The sequence below is a fragment of the Euprymna scolopes genome, chromosome 35 (genome assembly GCF_053919585.1).
Source record: "Euprymna scolopes isolate OS-2025 chromosome 35, ASM5391958v1, whole genome shotgun sequence".
In the NCBI taxonomy this organism is placed as follows: Eukaryota; Metazoa; Mollusca; class Cephalopoda; order Sepiida; family Sepiolidae; genus Euprymna; species Euprymna scolopes.
Window position 1 is genome coordinate 36,144,036 of NC_136516.1, and position 19,498 is coordinate 36,163,533.

Here is a 19,498-nt window from a genome sequence, read left to right on the forward strand (position 1 = left end):
TCATAAAAAACGAGATAAAAAAGGAATCCATTATTTTGAATTACATATCATCAGAACAAAATACTGCTGATGTATTTACGAAACCGACGACACGGATAAAGCTGCAACGTTTTTTCTCAAAACTTGTTGGTGAATTCGACTGAATAATTTTTTTTTCTTTCACTGCCCTGTATGTATATAGATTTCTATATATTAAAAATACAGACCAGCGAAGTTCCACTTATGAGAAGGCTTTTACTTTTTTGCATGAATATCAGCGGAAACCCCTAGGGGTAATGCTCAGAGTATATAGATTTCTATATATATATATAAAAAAAAAATAGTCCTGGACAAGACGTTAAACTGTATCCATTTTATTTGTATTAACACTTTAACCTACTAATGCGTAACTAATATTTTTGCTTAAAAAAATCTTTGTAATTTTCCTTTTTGACGTTTGAACACAATTAAAAATGGCGTCTTTTTAAATGCTAAAATTCTAAGATCCAAATGATTTCTAATTTTTGTTATGTCTAAGTGAATATAAAAATATATATTTATTTTTGAGCAGAACAAACACAAGGGACTTCCCCATTATAAAAAATAGGGAGGATGTTGCAATATTTTTAGGTTAATGGGGTATGATCCCACACAGTCGGAGAATTCTATTTATAAACGATGCTGCTAAGAACTTGCGAATCAAATTAATTCACGTTCTGCTACCAACCAATCAGAAACCAGAATTGCTTGCTTTATCCTGAATTTACAGATACCGGCCATCCTCTCCCCTTAATTTTTATTATTTTTTTTATATTATATTTTATTATTTATTTATTTATTTATTTATTTTTTCCATTTATTATTTATTATTTATTTATTTATTAATTAGTTTTTTTTTCCATTTAGTGTCTTTTAACAACTCTTACTGACATTTTCTTAAGTAATAACCTGTACATTTCAGTTGACCTATTTTTTGCCCTATATTTTCTTTTCGCGCCTTTTAACATCTTTTTGTCTGGGTCATTTTGACATTTGCTTTTCTATTTTATATTTAATTCTATTACCATTTAATTTTTTTCCTCTTCTTCTTCCCTGATCTTTCTTATTTACATTATATCCCGGCAGTGTGAAAAGCATATCTTATTTTTCTTTTATTAATATTATTGGATTTTTTCCCCTTTTCCTTATACATATTTGTGAATTATTTCATTGATTTCGGCCTTTTGGATTATTTTGGATCATCTTCCAATTACGTGATTTCCTTGGATTTTACTTGTGCAAATGGAAATTCAATTAACTTTCTTGGAGTTATATTTTTGGATTCTACCGTCATTGGATAATTTACCTTTCACCAGACTATCCATTCACGTTTAATTACCTTTTTTTCACCATATTCCCTCTGCTTCACTTTTTGTTATCAAGTAAGATCTTTGACTTACTTGGAGTTTCATCAAATACTTTTGTATGCAAAATTCGATCCCACATTATGCTAATTCCTACCCTCTGATGAGAAGTAAAGTATTTCTTCGAAACTCTCCGGATTAAGGACTATCCACTTATCAAATGTTTCCTTTTCAGATTAAATATGTTTTAACTCTTTTTCAAAGTTTTTTTTAACATATTTTATTAACTGTTTGCTGTTATATATATATATATATATATATATATATATATATATATATATATATATATATATATATATATATATATATATATATAAAAGGAGGGCTCTTTCATGTAATATATTGATGTTGGCATACTGTGGATATTCAGCGTAAATGGAGACTCTTTTGTTAAAACTGGAAACGTATTTATCTAAAGTAGCCCGATCGTAAAATACGCTTAGATATTATTCTCATGAATACGATTGTTATATATTATACAGTTGTGATTTCAAAAATAAAAAAAGTATATCCATAAGACTTGAGTGCGTCAGCTTGAATCGAAACCGAAACCAAAACTTATGAAGAAAAAAAATATGCGTATATATTATGTTGGTGAAAAAATAATGTCGTTTTTTGACATGAAGTTATACGTCAAAAAACGTTATTTTTGCACCAACCTAATATATATAACTTGATGTCCTTCAGCTATAATCGAAACCCGAAACCAAAACTTATGAAGAATTCTTGGTAAAATTATTTCTAAAAAAAGAGATGACTTGAGTGCCATCAGCTATAATCGAAATCGAAACCGAAACCAAAACCAACGAAAAATCAATGGTGAACAGCAGTTGAGATAACGCAAAGTAATTTGCAAAGGTTATTGAAAGAGGTGGAGATTACTGGAAATCTGGGGAGACTTGTCGCACAAACTCCAGGAAACAACGATTGGTTATTGGCTCTGAGTAATCTCTAATGACGACCTGTTTGAGAACTCATGACTACTACTACTACTACTAATAATACTAATACTAATACTAATACTTCTGCTGCTACTACTACTACTACTACTACTACTACTACTACTACTACTACTACTACTACTAATAATAATAATAATAATAAACGAAAACAAGAGAACTTGCTCAATCATTGACCTAGCCTGTCTTTTCTATACCAGAGTGAAAGAGAAAGAACATAAGAAAAAATCTAAAATGGGAATTAGAATATGGAAATGCAAAGAAGTCAAGGTGATTCCTATTGTAATTGGAACGCTTAGTGCCATAACAAAAAGCCACCATAAATGGTTTAATTAGATTGACGAGACAATTTCTTTTCAAATTCTGCAAAAGGCTTGCCTGCTAGGAACGGCGAAAGTGTTAAGGTACAGCTTGAATGTCTAAAGTCAAAGGAATTGGCCTGATATTCAAGTCAAAATTACAACGAAAAACATCCAAATGTTGAAACTACTACTACTACTACTACTACTACACAAACTTAACTAAAAAATCCCAAAAAACAGATGCCTTTGTCATCATTATTTTAATATTATTTCATCTGAGAGGGATGAAGGATTATCATGGGCAAAATCCAGGACATTTTAGCAGGCATTGTCCTTCCGGTCGCTGAACTTTCTTCTTTCGTTGTGCCATCTCTGACCGACGGATCCTTCCTTAGAGAAGGAAACCAAATTCTTTTGAAGTGGTTTTTCTTATTCGTATCTTGTGGTACAAGCAGGAAACTCCGCTGCAGTTATGCTGATCAGAACGTTGGCTGAGAATGCATGTGTATCAGAGGGAGGAAAACCACGAGACGACGGAGTAATGCCATCCCGTTTTCTTCATAAGCCATAGATCCTATTTACATGCCTCCCCACGAGGGAAGACTAAGACACAAAGTTGGTTTTAAATCGGAGAAAAATTCAGCTCCTCAAAAGAGGCACTCTGGATAGGAACAAAAACTTGTCTAAGCCATGAAAGATTCCCCCTCCACTGACCGATGACAGAAAAACAGTGTGGTATCAGAACAGATGAGCTGTATTTATTTGCTTCCCACTGAGCAAATTAGGCACAAGGCCGTTTTTTAATGTGGAGATATTGGGGAAAAGGGCGACCAGCTCCCCGGAGAGTAGGGGAACTGGATAGTGACAATTGGTATGAAGGGTTCCCCCTACATTAACCAATAACTGATTGCTACAAGAGCAATGTTCTTATATGTGGGGTTGCCCCCACATATGATCTTTGCTTGCAGTATCTGCCGGAACAGATACTACACTGTGATCTTGGCCTGAAGGCCAAGAAATATTAGCCCACGGTTATGCTTTCCTTGCTGTATATACCCGGCGTTTCCCGGGATATATTGAAGTCGTTTTAGTTTTTCATTTTTTTTCTTTTTTTTACTTTAATAAATAAATACCGGAAGACTAAGCCAAGTAGTAAGGTGTGAGTCGATATCCGGAGGATAGAAACCTAGGCTGGTTCTCAGGTACGACGAACTTACACGCAAAATAAATAAATAAATAAATAAATAAAAATAAAAAAATAAATAAAAAATAAAATTTCAGTTGTAAAGTAGATGAATCTTATTATATTCTTTAATAATAGTGTTCTTCACCCATTTGCTGATTTTTATCGCTAAAATTACAATGCAAAAAATAAAATAAATAAATAAAAATGGCTGATCGTGATGGTTATATTGCACGTGTCCGTTTTGGACTGAAGATCCCCCCCCCCAAAAAAATATTTCATTTAATTTGATCGAGTAGTTTTTTTTTTACATCAGAAAAACACGTTCTTATGAGAGCGCGTTGAAGTCAGCCATTATGGAATTTGTTGAACACGCCAGGAGGAGATAACTCAATGTACAGTGCCGACACTCCCTCCCCATCTTTAATACTAGCTTTTCTTCCTAAAAATCGAACCTTTTGCTCGGTATTATAACACATTTTTTTTTCGCTGTAAAAAAACAAAACAAGAAAAACTACTTGATGAAATTAAGTGAAAAATTTGTTTTTTCGGAGAACTTCGTTCCATAACGGATACGTGCAATATAACCTTTTTTCGATATTTTCATTTTTAAATGTCTTGATTAAACTTTAGAAGTACCTTTTATTATTTTTATCTGTTTTAGCATCACACACACACACACACACACACACACACCCACACACATATATTTAGTAATGTGATTGATAATTTAAAATTCAAATTAGAATTAAAAATTAAAAATCTGTTTCATAAGAAAGAACAACAACAAAGTCAATAATTTGTACGATCGTTTCGGAAACGATGTTTTTATTGTGATAGAAATTAAGCCACGGACAATAATTTTGACACATAGTTTTTTTTTTAAACAAAGTCTCCTCATCAGCAAAAGTATTGGGGTTTTATTTTTTATATGTAAAAGACACCATAAATAAACCTAGCAATTTTTAAGTAAGGCAAATGTATATGGAAAAAATTAAAATAAAAAGGAAAATATTTACTTGATAAGAAAAGTAACATGGATTGAGAATAAAAAATAGAATAAAATTATAAATCTGAATTTGGTTTAAATATAAGGTTATAATAATATGTTTTTAATAAATGTTAAGAATATATATATATATATATATATATATATATGTATATGTATATATATATATTTATATATATATAACTACTTCATTTATTCGCATAAATTTAATATATGAAAGTATAGATTTATGTGTAAACTTTAAGTATTTACTTCAAAAGTGCTCAATACGTAGGTAGAGCTAGTTAGTAATTTATAAAATATATATGGCGATTAAGCTACACTGAATATTCTGCGTTTCATCCAACTATAGGATTCGTCAGGCTTATGCGCGAATTCTGTCGTTGCTTCTTGTTTTTATATATGTTGAGGATTTCTAGTCGTCCAATCAGCTTTCTAGTATCCACCGCGCCCCTTCCTACCAGCCAATGGGCATGCATTTTATCAAACAAAGGATCTGTTTTAGAACTAGGTTAGTGGGTTTAGGTGGTCGTTCTCCTTTTTTTTATACATATAAATATACCTATGTGCACACAACAATGCACATACATATACATATATACATATATATATATACATATATATACATATATGTATGTGATCATTTATGTATATTCATGTTTATTTAATTTATTTATTTGTTTTTTTTCCTATTGTTATTGTTAGTTTTAAAGCTATTTTGTATCGCTATCCTAGAGTAAGTTTTATTTTGTGAACACAGTTGTTTGCTATTTCCCGCCTACAGTTTAATAGATTTTGAGGTTCTTTAAAGTACAGGATAGAAAATTTTTCATGGAGGCATAATTTACATGGGTCGTCTAAATGTCTGCATGTGGTAGCTTGTCTCATTATTTTCCATTCGACGACCGGCGAATGTCCGCTTTCTTTGAGTTCCCAGTATTTATTCGCTAGTGTTGTTTTTATACGTTGTTTTTTATTTTTGAATGTGCTTTTGTGGTCATAGTATCGGGTTTTAAAATCTAAGGAAGTCATGCCTATGTAATATTTCTTGTTATTCGGGTTTTCTTTCGAAAATATTGTTGCTTGATAAACTACGCTTTTTGTTAGACATTTATTTTGGACTGGGCAAAGTGTGCGGTGTCTACAATTGCATTTATCTTGTTCGTTATTAGTATTTTTATTTATGGTATGGTTGTTCTTGTCCGGGGTTGGTTTGTTATTATTATTATTATTATTATTATTATTATTATTATTATTATTATTATTATTATTATTTCTGCTAGTGTTGGTTTTATTTCTGTCATGGTGTCTACTTTTTTATTGTTTATTTTGTTGTTGTTTACATTGTTAGTATTTTGTAATTATGTGCCTTAATTATCATCTCTAAATTTTCGCAACAACTGTAAGATAACTTCAAGGTATTTTTATTGAAGATTTTGTGTAAGGGGTTGGTTGCGGGAAAGTGTTTTTCAATAAGATCTAGAGATTTCTTGCCAAGTTTTGTTTTTAACATTTGATTGTATGGGGCCGTATACCAAATTATAGTTCTTTTTCTTCTGTTTTTAATTTTATTATAGTTGTTGGTGTTTTGTTGCTTATATTTGATATCGATATTTTTGTATCCACTATTTTTTAGGGCTGTTTCGTAAATATTGGATGACCTGTTAAATGCATTTTCGTCGCTTGAGTTATTACTGAGTCTACTTACGATCGAGTTAGGAATATGTTTTATAATTGATGGTGGGTGGTTGGACTTAGGGTTTACGTAAATTGGAGTAGCGTTATCTTTTAAGTATGGTTCATATGTGTTTTTTATCTAAGTTTAACGTGACGTCCAGGAAGTTTGTTATTTTTATGTTAGCTGATATGTCCGCTTTTAGGCCTAATTCTTTCATTTCTTTGTGTATGATTTTCTTAAAGTTTTCTCCCTTGACTTTGTTGGAGTTTTTTATTATAGCTAGTCCGTCATCTCTATATAGGCCGATATCCGTAGTATCGAATATGCTTGTGAGGGTATATAGAATGAATAATCCCACAAGATCTGATGCCTCTGCAGAGTCTCTGGCACCCATCGCCAAATCGAATGAATTTTCCATTTTATTTTTTATCCATTGGTTATTGTTATTTATTAGAACTGATTTTCTACATTTTTTAATTATGTTGATTTCTTCTGAGGATATATCAGTGTATACCTCGGCAAATTCTAGGGCAATGTTAAAAAGTTCTTCGGATATCGAGGGATAAAAGTCTATGATGTCAAATTGTATGAACGTACATTTATCTTTGTTTTCTATATTTTTAAACCAGGTGATTGCTTCGGTAGTATTTGCCCACTGGTTTAGTTCTAGGTCCTGTTTGATTTGTTTGTTTACTCTAGAAAGTATAGTTTTGCTAATTCTACCTATTTCTGGTTTAGTTGGGTTTATCAGGCGGGTGCTGGGATTATTATTAAAGTCCCATTTGTGGTCTTTAAGCAGAATGTATGACTCTCTAGGTTTCAATTTGCCAACTTTATCGCTAATTTTTAGTTTATCGGTAATTTGTTTACTTTCAGTATTTATTATATCTATGTAATCGCATTTGTTTGTGTCTAGTTTTTTGTAGTTTTTTTGTAATGTTTTCTGTGATTAGTTTGTTATATTCTTGCTTATCTATTTTATAAAAGTTTCTTGTTTTATCTGCTTTTACAAAGATTTTATTAGAGTTGTTTATGTTTCTAACGATATATGCGTATCGAGCTTATTATATATCCGAATTACAACGAGCAATGTTCTTTTCTTGTATTTTAATTAAATTAATAATTTTACTATCACATTAAAATACACTCTGCTCTTTAGACTACTGTTCTAAACCCCTTTAAATATATATATATATATATATATATATATATATATATATATATATATTATATATAGTAATTTATAAAATATATATGGCGATTAAGCTACACTGAATATTCCGCGTTTCATCCACTCTAGCACTCTTCAGTGGAAGCATGAAGAATGCTAGAGTGGATGAAACGCGAAATATTCAGTGTAGCTTAATCGCCATGTATATTTTATAAATTACTAACTGGCTCTACCATGTATTGAGCACTTTTTAAGTAAATACTTAAAATTTACGCATAAATCTATACTTTCGTATATTAATTTTATGTGAGTAAATTAAGTAGTTATATATATATATCATCTAAAATCTAACAGTTGAAATAATCAAATAATAATAGAAGCACTCGATATTAAGAAGGTAAAATTTAACGATTGAAAGACCAGACGAGTGCAAAATTGATGTTAATAAACATTTTTATTTATTAAAATTAAATTGAATTTGTTTTTAAATTTTCAGTTAGTAAAATATTCTTCTTCGGGAATAACAGAAAAAAGAAGAATATTTTACTCTTCGAAAATTTGAAATAAAAATTCAATTTAATTTTAATAATACGAAAACTTCAGCAACACCGCAACAAGTACCATTGTTTACCGAGAGTCAACGCCATTCAAAAATATTACGTGCAGCAAAATAATAGCATTCAAATTTTTTTTCCACAATATGGAAGAACTGCCGAACACTAGTGGAAACGTCTGGGACAATGTCGCCGATTATCTGAAGGATTATTATAAGCTGGATCCAAGGTGATTAATTAAAGTATGCGTTATTCCCTTACTGGTTCTCATTTATAGGTGATTATTTAAAAACATTATTAGTCACCCGAGCCGGACTCTAGTAACATCCCAAATAACTTATAGAGAAGTACGTTGATATATTTCGAATAGCATTATACAACAATAATAAATCCAAATTGGCTACACAAAATCAAATTTTCATTTGTCAGCGAAAGATCTATTTATACATAATCTAGAAAAACCGACAATATAATTTTATATGTTAGATAAAAAGCAGTTGTAAATAATATCATTAATATTATGTCATAACTTCATGCGAGAATCAAGCTAGTAGATAATATTGGGGACGCACGGCTACTACCGGGAAGAATGAACTATTCCATGACATCACTTCCGGTTAACGAGGCCCGTTTTACCAAGTCAAAGACGGACACGCAACAGTAAGGTCGTTATCTCTAGTCCAATAGTGAGCAAAGATATTGCTCCATTTACCTCTTTCATGTATTAAAAAATATATTTATTTAATTATGATTGCGTCTTCCTCGGCAATTATTCAAACACTAACACCACAACAGATAATTACACAGTATTTTTTTTAAAATTATTTATTTTCTAGTAATCTAATATTCATTCATTCATTCAAATAGTGTCCTGCCTGGTGCAGGCATTGACGACTACGGCTTTCCATTTTCCCCACTCTCTCTCTCTCTATCTCTTTCTCTCTCTCTCTCTTTCGGCATTCATGAATTCATTGTTGCTCATCATCCAGAACCCCCGTACACACTTTTTCTCTCAAAAGTGTTTCTTTGCAGCTGTACAGGCAATAAGTTGCAGTTTCTTTCTGTCCGAGCAGTGCCCATATTGGACGAGTGTCCTGACCATTGTACCCCAAGAAATCTTCTGATCAGCACAACGAGATATGAAACCACGGACAGAATTATTCCTGATTGCCTCGTATTACATCAGTCACCTGTTTTCCATGACCTCACAATACATTGATCGGGGAGGGGGTTTGAAGTGGGTTCCCGACCTTGTCAAGGGTCTCTCACAGACTAGCGGAGGGAAGGTAGTGTCCTACTTTTTCTTTTACAGTTATGCTGTCCTAGTATTCTCAATTGTCTCCCATTGGCTACTGGTTAGGCTCATCGTTGCTTAACTTCGGTGGTCTGGTGAGAACCGGTGTGTCAATCTGATTGTGTCATATAATCTAATATCTATTGGAATAAAAAATACAGTAGCGTAAAATGTGTAGAAATTAAAAAAAAAAAGAAGAACTATTTTAAAATATGTTAATTTCGTAAAAATCCACCAGAATGCATTTCGGTTTCATATCTTTTTAATTTGTCCATGTAATCGATATAAAAATTTTCCTTGTGCCTCCTTTAATTAGTTCGTACGTTAAGTTTTTTTTCTTTTAAAAAAGGCCAAATACAAATTTTGAAGGCCCAACTGCTAGAAAAAGGCCAAATTCGCGAAATTTGGCAAAAAAAGGACTAATCTGGCAACTCTTAACAGGAATGAGTGACCTCCCCTTGGTGAAGCCTCGATTTCGAATATGATCATAATACTATATGATTATAATACTATATGATTATTGTTGTAATATTGTAAGAAATGTACTCATACTAAATTCATTATGCAGCGGTTCTTTATCAATGATAGAAGTCAGCAAAACGTTACACACAAAAGAACATTCGAAAGAAACAGGGCAAAAAAGTTGTTTGCCAACAGGCGATGGACTGAAGAAGTAAATTAAAAATTGCCCCTTACAATGTTATTTTATTACTTGTATTGAACTATGTAGCACAATATTACTTTCTGAGTATTTATTAATACTTATATTTGATTCATAATGAGAGTATGACCTCAATGATTTGGACGACCTTTTTTATAACTACGCGTTAGGAGAATCAACCAATGAGAATCCTCCGACTTCATTATAAAAATATGGAATTTTGGATTCAAGTCAGTTCGCTATCAGCCCCCCCCTCTTGACAAGACTGAACCACTGCTGATCCGGACTACATTGGTTATTCACTAATCTTCGCCGATTTAATGTCATTAAAAAGAATTACTCAACACTGAAGATCGTGATTGCATTGATTCTTCACCGATTTAATTTACTACCGCCATCTTTGTTCAACATAATGGCTCAACATTTAACAAATTCTCATTTGAGTCAGTTTTATATGTAAAATATAATGAATGCTATCTTCATAGAACTGTTAATAAACTCATATTTTCTGCGTGTTATTGTTTTGTTTCTGTCCCAGAAACAATTCTTTGCGCTATCCAGAAAAGTACCAGCCTTATCAAAACATTTTTGGATTAAATGTATTTCTTATTCCGTGGAATATCCACGGTCGTATAGTGTTTAATAATTATTTTTTCTTCTTCCTCTTCTTCTCTTTCTCCACTTCCTTCTTGTCAAAAAAAAGTAAATAATTTGGTCACGGCTCATTTTGTTTAAAACTTGTTCGATCTGGGTTCAAATCGGTATTTAATTATAATTCTAAAAACTAATTCGGTTTTTTTTACCATTAATTCTAATTCATCGATAAATATACTATACTATTGCTCTTTTAAATCTGATCTGTCAACTTGGTCCAATTTTTTCCTGGAAATCGCACCAGACAAGGTGTTAATGCAGTTGATGTAAGGAGATAAAAAATGCTACTTAAAGGTTAAGAATTTGGCAACGAACCGTCGATTAATAATACTATATTTCTTCTTCTTCTTCTTCTTCTTCTTCTTCTTCTTCTTCTTCTTCTTCTTCTTCTTCTTCTTCATTCCTTTTATTGTTAAAATAAAATAAATAATTTTGTCACGGCTCATCCTGTTCCAAACTCGGCTTAATCGATTTCGTAAGGGTCTTGTTAGTTTTGTAAGAATCCACCAGAATTGTACGGAGGCGAACTAGTCGATTTCGTTAAGTTGTTGTTGGTGGTGGTGGGGGGAGTGTGTTAAAATTGGATGACATTCACAAAACAAAATACAATACTCAGTGCATGTGGATACAGTTTCCGAATTCATTTCCAGGAAATGCCGGATATTCCTGCGCATATGAGATTTAAAAGGCAAAGCATCACATCCTATAAATCCGAAGATTCTATCATTGGCAATGGTTTTTTTTACACGGTGGTCACCTCTTATCAAGGCCCGGAAGCCACTCAGGGATAAGGGTTATTGCAAGTACAGTACGTTAGTGTGGAGATTTAATGAAGTGTTTACTTAAGGGGGCGGTTCATTAGGAATTTGTTAACGTTGGACTTGAAGACATCCAAGTTGTAGTCAGGAGGGAAGCAGGCAGACGGAACAGAGTTCCACAGGCGTGCAGTTCTAAAAAAAGAAGCTTTGTTCATGGAATTTACGTTTTGATTTAGGCACAGATAAAGAGTGGGGAAAATTTTTCACAGTGGATTCAGCTAGACGGGTGTTTTTCGTGAAAGATTGGCGAGGGGGGACCAGAGATTGGAGTTCAGATGAGCACCTGCCATGGAAATAACGATAGAACAAGGATAGGTTCGCAACGTCTCTTCTATGGGAGAGAGGCTTGCAACGTCTCTTCTATGGGAGAGAGGTTTTCCGATATTTTTTTAGTCAAAATTCCTTCTAGAAAGACATCGGGTTCTTACGAGAGGGAGCACGTGACGGTTGGAACAAGGGATCGTAATTAGAATCAGGAATCGGAACAACATTTTAGGATATTTGAATCGGAACAATATGAGCCTAATTTTCTATTTAAAAAAGACTGATTTTTTTTTCACTTATTATTTTATTTAGTTATTTCGCTTAATATAGTATTGTTGCCACAAGTGATAAAATGTAGATGAATTTATCAATATGTTGGATACGACACATAAAAAGAAAACACGAAGAAATTTGTGACATTAAAAATCTAATTATATATCTACATCTAAAAGTATAAGGACTATTCTTCTTTTTTAGGCGATGTTAGACTCGGACTCGGAATCGGTAACTGTATCGGAATCGAGAGAACAGGATTGAGACTAGCGTCAGAATCGAGAAAAAAAATGTTGGAATCGTCCTAACATACTCGCGCACACGCACACACACATATAAATGATAAAAGTCTATATTCCAAATTTCAAGACGTTGACCATCTTACCGCTTATTTCTTTAAGTACGTACTTAAAGAAATAAACGATAAGATGATCATCATCTTGAAATTTGGAATATAGACTTTTGTCATTTATTTGTATATGCTCTGTAGTTACATCGAGCTTCATAAATTAAAAGTATAGAATTTTATGAACGATTCTATTCGTGGCATTTCATATGGTGTTAATGGAATGTCTAGTACTATAGACATTCCGATTAGAAACTAGACTACCCGTGATCCGTTGGGTCAGTATATGTCATACCTATCTATGGAATAGTGAGTACATTAATTATGCCAAAGATATGCGCTTGAGCGTACAACAACAGCTATCCTTTTTAACATAAAGAATTACAGTGCTTAATATCCTGAAAACTACCCATTTGCGGAAAATTTAAATACAATATTCGTTTTCAGCATACACGAAAACTTATAGAATTTGTCATTCACAAGGAAAATGTTACGGTGGAAACCAAGTAAAAATTTATCAAAACTTCTATTTTTATATTTGCTTTTAAAAAAAGAATAGAATACATTATATACAGTGTTAGTCCTCCGTACCTTACAATTTGTCCGACTTCACTTCCGCCGAATGGCCTTGTAAACAAAGAAGTGCGACTCTTAACAAAAACCACTTTGCATAAAGCACTTCTCATAAGTCAACGGCTAAAACGTCAATTGTTTACATAATCTTAAAAGTATTAATAAACATTTGCAAATAATTTTAATGTCTTTAAACTGCCGATTACAGAATCTAATGCAATAGAAAGACTTAAATCCCAAAAGACTAAAGAAAAAAAAAATTAATTGCTATTTCATTTACCTACAGTTACAGTAAGAAATAGGATTTACCGGTTAATTGGTTTTAATTTCCTCGTTTTTTCTTAACCAACCAGTTAATTATTAGATATCACTTTTATTTCCATTGATAACAGTTACTTGTACATTTTTATTATACCCCACTTATAAAAATTTTTTAGATGTAATTATGTGTTAACTAGTTCTTTTTTTATTAACACTGTTTCAACGACTGGGCAAGCTGATCCTAGTTACAACGACTGGGCAAGCTGATCCTAGTTACAACGACTGGGCAAGCTGATCCTAGTTACAATGACTGGGCAAGCTGACCCGAGTATTTTTTAATTTAAACTGTCAATTGCAGAATACATAAAAAAATTTATAATAGTTTAAATCGTAAATATATTTGTTTTGTTTTGTTCGAAAACGATTCCAACTTACAATTTAAAAATACAAATAAAAATTCATAAAATATCGAGGTAAAAAAACGGCGTAAATGTCAATATGCCGCAAGAAAGACAAACTAAAATAATAGTATTATGCTTCTGAATTTTTAAGGCGAGGATTGATTATTCGTATTATTTGGATTCTTTCACAACGTTTTAGCCGATTTAGCCTCTGACTTCCTTCAGTTGTATCTTTTCAGACTCGGGAATCATTTTGATGAACTCAGGAATCTGTCGAACTCGAGAATCTTTCTATCGGACTTGGGAATCTTTCTGTCGAACTTGGGCGAGACTCAAAATACAATTGAGAATTCGGCGTAGATTTCCAAGTCTGACAGAAAGATTCCTGAGTTCAAACAGATACCCTTGAAGATGGCCGGAAGTTACATCCGAAACGTTATGAAAATAACACTTAAATTCAGAACAGTAGTCTGAAGAATCTAAATAGAACGACTAATTGTATAAGTTTGTCTTTATGATGACGTCATTTTTTCAACAACAGCCATTAAAGAGGTCAGAGACTCACATTTTGGATTCCCTCGTGTCTCACGCTCTCACGCTCGCATTCTTAATTGCCGAGTCTTATCGCGATTTCCTGATTACGCCACAACACAGAAAGAAGAGCAAAAAGCCACTTCAAGGAAAATGGGTTTCCTTTCTTTGTTTCTAGTTGATAGTTCTGTCAAAGCTCTCACAACTAAAGTTCATCCTCCGAAGAAACATTGGACAATCAAGTGTCCGAGTTATTTATTTCGTGACTGCAGCGATCCTTAGATTGAAATGGTAATAACTTAGGTGTTGTGGCGTTTTTTTTTGTTAATATTGTTAATACTTGAAGATCATCACTTATAAAGGCTCATAGACTACTCCAGGATAAAGTTAATAAGTATCAGTGTAATGGAGCCGCTGACACGCTTATAGCAGCAGCAGTCGAATGACACATATGCAAATGACCAAGCCAGTACGCGAAGTGACGTCATAGCAAACGAAGAGAAGAAGGAAACAAGAGAAAAAGAACACGTGAACGGCAAACGACGATGAACACACATGGCCAATGGAGGATCTGCAAGGCATGTCGGCGTAAAATGGATGGGTGGCCAGATGATGGCGTGAGAGACTTTTAAAGCATGTGTTCAACACGGCAGAGTTTTGTTAAGCACACGTCGGTGCGAGAGGAACTATAAAAATAAGGTGCACGCATTGTTTGGAAAGTAACAGTAATAAATACCTTTTGTTAAAACTGAAAAAAAAAACCAAACGAATCGAATTCGTTTCGTTTTTATTTCTTGCGACTGTCTCAGACAACGTGTTGAGTCCGACTATGGTGAGACAACGCCGTTATGGTCAGTATTGGCGGCACTTGGCCAGGATTTGATTATTTAACAGGACGGATCAACAAGAACATATTTAAATTAGACTTAAAACAACTATGTTACAGTCAGCTCTATGGTATTATGTTCCATTTACGCGTAGTTCTCGGAAAGAAAATTTGGTCATGGAATTTTCGTTTAGTTTTTCGTACAGATAGAGAGTAAAGAAAATTATTGACAGTTGTTGTTGATAAACGAGTGTTTGTTGTAAATGTTTGACCACACACATGCACACACACATGCATGCACACACACACGCACACACACACACGCACACACACACGCACACGCACACACACGCACACACGCACATGCACACACACACGCACATGCACACACACGCACGTACACGAACACACACACACACGCACACGCACACGCACGCACACGCACACGCACACACACACACGCACATGCACACACACACGTACACGAACACACACACACACACACACACGCATACACACACACGCACACACACACACACACGCAAACACACACACATATTATCAATAAAATAAGAAAACGACAATTTAAAAAATATATACTAATGTATACAGATTTATTCGTTTATTCAATAAGGATGATACATTAACTAGGGGTGTAAGATAAGTAAAATTCTTCATACCATGGTATTTCAAAGCCCAATGCTTCTCATCAGAAGAGTAAAGGAGATGCTAGGTAACATATTAGGGGTGCGACGTCTAGCGATAGCAACATTAAGAGCGAAATAATTGTGCGTGAGAGGAGAATGGTAATATATTGAAAATGTTGGGGAGTGAAATGGAATGGGGTAGAGGAGGAATGTAGCTTTTATGATAAAATGAAGGTAGGTGTATATCACGTATGCCATGGTGAGTTCGATATATGTTGCCTTTTGTGCATCTATACTACCAGGAAGAATATAGGAGAAGTGATTGAAAGTGGATATTTATTTAATCATGTGTAGTTATGGCTTATAACTAGGCCTGTGACAACAGCATATTCTTTTCATTGTTTTGACTCTCGAGTGTGTATCCGTTGATATCTTATGTTTTTATACAGACTGATGTGATTCTCAGTTGATTAACTGTGTTTAACTGTATCCGATATATACCCGAGAGTCAAAATAATGAAAAGAATATGCTGTTGTCATCATCCTTAGTTATAACTATGGGAGAGGTTTACTGAAAATAAAGGACTTATGCTAGGTCCGTATATATTAGAAGGGGTATCCGAATTACAACTTAGTATTTAAATGAAGTATAAATTATTAGAAATAAGTAATCTATCTATCTATATATCTATAAAGTGAACGTGTCTGTGTGCCTGTGTGTCTGTCTGTGTGTCTGTCTGTGTGTGTACATTTCCCTACCAAACTACTCTGTCAATTTTCAGTCTACAGACTTGATATTTGACATAAGAAGTATTGAGATTTTAGAAAATCTTTTCAATCGATTTTCGGCCAGAAATTTGGCTGTCAAGGGGTCAAATTTCAACGATTTGACCATTGAAAACTCTACCAAACTCCTCCGCCAATTTTGGGTCTAAACACTTGAAATTTTAAATGTAGGTTACTTGGACATGGATCGAACATTTTAATTTGATTTGAGCACCAAAAATAATTGCTAAGGGGTGAAAATTGGGGTCAAATGTAAAAAAATTTACCTGTGCGGTCTCTACCAAATTACTAAGCCAATTTCTGGTCTTAGCATTTGAAATTTTACATAAAGGGTATTCAGAGATAGGGCAAGCTTTTTAATCAGTTTGGGTCGACAATTTGAGCTGCCAAGGCGTCAAAGTTTAAAAGATTTGACCTTTCGGGTGTCTAGAAAACTACTCAGTCAATCTTTGGTCTAAACATTGTAAATTTATACATAACGGGTATTCAGACATGCGGCAAGCATTTTAATCAGTTTTGGGACGAAAATTTCGCTGCCAAACTCCTCCGACAATTTTGGGTCTAAACACTTGAAATTTTAGATGTAGGTTACCTAGACATGAGTCAACATTTTTATTTTGATGTGAGACCAAAACAATAAATGTTAAGGGGTCAAAATTGGGGTCAAAGTTAAAAAGAATTTACCTCCACCGTCTCTACGAAATTACTCTGACAATTTTTGGTCTAAACTAAAATGAATGTACGATCTTTTTTACAATTTTGACTTATTTTTGACTCCTTAAATATTATTTTAACGGACTAAAAATCCATAAAAAACGGTCCATAAAAAGATCCAATCATTTAAGGCCCATAGTACCGCTATGCGACTTTTAGTTTCGGGAGAGATATAGTTTGAAAATGTGGAGACATACATACATACATACATGCAGACAGACAGACAGACATACATACAGACAGACAGACAGACATAATGAATTTTATAAATTAGATTTTCTACTTAACTATCATCTTTTCTGAAAAATATAACGTTTGGAATTCCTTCCCTGTCCCCTGTTTCCTCTAATCATACCAACATGCAAAAATTTGAATAGTATTTGGAGAACAAAGAATGCCCCTTATAAAGCTGACCCCGAATTCACTGCAGCCCCTAACGCCCTCGTGGCAGTGGCGATTTAATAATAATAATAATAATAATAATAATAATAATAATAATAATAATAATAATAATAATAATAATAATAATAATAATAATAATAATAATAATAAATAGAAATAATAAAAATCACGTGCTAAAGGAATTACTTCAAATTCTCTACCTACGCGCTACTATAGTTTTTTTTTGTCTAATTTACATAGAATTTTCGGCGATAATCGCGCAAATCGAAATGACGCACCTTAATAAGTAAACTATGATAGGAATGTTATGTGATTCAAAGAACTTTCGGCGTCCGACAAAACCGGTCCCATTTATCCCGGATAAATTCGATTACGGAAATACTTTTTATTTAAAATAACGTAAGAGAACATGCGAAAATACGCAGAGAAAAAGTTTCGGATGCTAAAAATAGAATTTCTGCACATCATGGATTTTATCAAATCGATGAGGTTAATAATACTTTTGTTAATAGAGCAACTAGTTGCCAATTATAAACACGAATTGAACTCCAAAGAATACTATTTTTATGTGTGTGTGTGTGTGTGAGTATAATATATATATATATATGTGTGTGTGTGTGTGTGTGTGTATGTGTGTGTGTGTGTGTGTATATATAATGTGCGTGTGTATATATATATACACACGCACATATATATATGTGTGTGCGTGTGTGTGTGTGAGTGTATATATATATGTGTGTGTGTGTGTGTGTGTGAGTGTATATATGTATATGTGTGTGTGTGTGTATATATATATATGTGTGTGTGTGTGTATATATATATACATATGAGTGTGTGTATGAGTGTATATATATGTGTGTGTGTATATATACACACACACACATATATATATATATGTGTGTGTGTGTGTGTATGTGTGTGTGTGTGTGTGTGTGTCCGTCCAATGTAGTTGTTGGTGTTGGAGATGCATTCTCCCAAGGGGCATTTGAATTTATAGACTACATTGGTTTCATCGATTGATTTTGTTGTCCGGGAAATGTTGTTTTTAATTTTAAGATTAACAGCTGTTAATTTCTTGTAGCATTATAGTTATTATTATTGACTGGGGATATATATCGATGTATTATATTTCTTAGTACCTTTTCATCTGATATAAAACTATGGTGCAGTTGCGATAGAATATATTGGTGGTTATTATTAGTTTGGTCTAACTTTTTAATTGTTAGTTTAATTTGTTCATCTACTAAGAAATTGGGGAATTGGTTATTAGTCGTTTGATATTCCTTAATTCACGGTAGAATATATTTTTTTTTTGAGGAGATCAATTTGGCTCGATTGATAAGATTTTTTATAATTGCGGTCTTGTATCGGTAGAGACATTCACTTTTGAAGTTGAAGATACAGGAATTGGTTGCAACAGTCTTTTTATATGGAGAAGTAATAAATTCATCTTCGCCGGAGTCTATGAGAATGGCTATATATATATGTATATATATATATATATATATATATATATATATATATATATATATATATATATATATATATATATATATTACTTGTTTATTGTTATATAAACATGCTCACATCCCGCTGCTACAAATAGCCACTTGTTTCAATCAAACAACAGATATCATCAGGCAGCGACTTGACTATTCAAAAAAAAGCTTATTCATTGAACTTTTGAATAGTCAAGTCGCTGCCTGATGATATCTGTTGTTTGATTGAAACAAGTGGCTATTTGTAGCAGCGAGATGTGAGCATGTTTATATAACAATAAACAAGTAATATATATATATATATATATAT